Genomic DNA, 2,118 nt, shown 5'->3' on the forward strand with positions numbered 1-2,118 from the left:
AATGCACGAGTCACAGGTCACATGCTCAAAGACATGAAGTAGTAAACACTCGATGGCCAGGCATACAATAATGAAGTTTGGATGAGATGAGTCAGGAGAGTGCCCTGTGAAATGTACCTGGACCACTAGGAGCCAGAATTCAACAGCAGCAGCCACTGCCGCTTCCAGAAGCAAGCAATGTCTGACTCTTCTCCAAGAGCCATCTACCAGTGGCTTCACTTCATCGTCCCCACACATTGAGAAGGGCCATCCCATTAGCCCCATATTACAAAGGAGATTTGGACACAGAAATGTCATGGTTTGAAGAGAATCAGCCATCAAGAGGAGCGGAGTTATAAACACACACTCTAGCACCTACCTGCTTAACACTGAGAATATGACCTCCTTTGTATCCCAAAGTGTGTGTTCTATAATAGCTACAGTTACTCCTCCCTAACNGTAAGCAGGACTGATTTCCAATATCTGAATTATTTCATGTCCCAACCATACATGCCAGAGAACTAGTTCTCAACTTTCCTAATGCTGTGACCCTTGAATACAGTTCATCATGTTGTGATTATTTTCATTTTCTACTTCATAACTGTAATTTTGCTACTGTCATGAATTCCAATGTAAATATCTGTGTTTTGCAATGGTCTTAGGGGACCCCTGTGAAAGAGTTGCTCAACCTCCAAAGGTTGAGAACCTCTGCTCTAGTAAGCGCTGTCTTCTGGCTTTCTGCCTCTGTTATTTTCCATCTGTGTGCATATGTCTTTGAATAGGAGCCTGAGAAGCAACCGTAAGCTTGCTGAACATTCATACACAGACAAGAGGCTGACTTGTTCATCCCAAACACCATGCACGGGACAGCAACTAGCAAACCGATCTTGCCAGAGAAAACCTGACAACCAAATTTGGAAAATCACTTCCCAACATCTTTTCAATCTAATAAGTAATTTCAGACATCATTGGTTCCTCCAATCAATGGTCATTTCTATAATAGATGAAAGGAACAAAAAAACAAAAAAAAAAAGAGAGAAAACCCAAGGTCAGAAATCCTAAGAGAATGTCCCCCACTTCCTTATTTGTATCTGGTTGAGACTGTGGCAGGCACAACGGGTTCACTCAGTCCGCAGTCCCCACACCTTCCTGAAGAGCTGGAAGCTGCAGGTACACACCCTCCACCAAACAGGAGCTCAGCACAGGCTTTGGAGTAAGGCAGATGGGGACTGGGGAGGGGGTAGGTGTCCATGGGGAAAGCAAATATCAATCTCAGCTCTACCTGAGTCTGAGGTCTTTGAATAGAATTCAGAAGTCCATGAGCTAGGATCAGAAAGCAAATAAAGTAACATTGTAACTTCCCAAATCTCTCTTTGAAGTTCAGTATCTCCTCCTGTTGTAAATGTCGGCAACAGGAAGTACATGTGAGAATTGTAGTCCCTACAACCGGCCACAAACAGGAACCCTGGCTATCTTTGATCTTCTTACAGTTTATTGCTAACACCTTCAAATGCATGTCTGTCAACAGCCAGGCACAGCCACAAGAATGGACCTGCTGTAACTGGATGCCTTTGGCTTGGACACCGTGAGCCTCANGTTCCCTATCACACAGTCCCCCGGGGTTCCCGTCACTGAGCTGTTCAGTTGGCTTTCTTGGAATATGATGCGTTTATACATTTTAAAATATAATCTTGGGAGCCAGGGAGATGTCTCAGTGGGCAAAGTGCTTGCTGAACAAACCTGGAGACTTGAGTTTGGATGTCTAGCACTCATGTAAATCCCAGGCAGAGCAGCACACACGTGTAATCCCTGAGCTGAGCTAGAAGGTGGTAGGGTCAGGGACAGGCCAGCCAGACTAGCCAAACTGGTAAGTCTCAGTTTCCATGAGAGACACTGACACATAAATACATACATACATACATACATGCATACATACATATATACTAAATAAATAAATAGTGAAGAGCAATAAAGATATCCAACCGCAACTTGTGACCTTTATACATACACACATGGGCAAGTGTACCAACACACACACACACACACACACACCACTCCTATACCCATACCCACAAAATATAACACTTGGAAAGCCAGGTACAGTGTCACAAGTTTAAGGCCAGCCTTGGCTATACAGTT

This window comes from Mus caroli, chromosome 6, assembly GCF_900094665.2.
Source record: "Mus caroli chromosome 6, CAROLI_EIJ_v1.1, whole genome shotgun sequence".
In the NCBI taxonomy this organism is placed as follows: domain Eukaryota; kingdom Metazoa; phylum Chordata; class Mammalia; order Rodentia; family Muridae; genus Mus; species Mus caroli.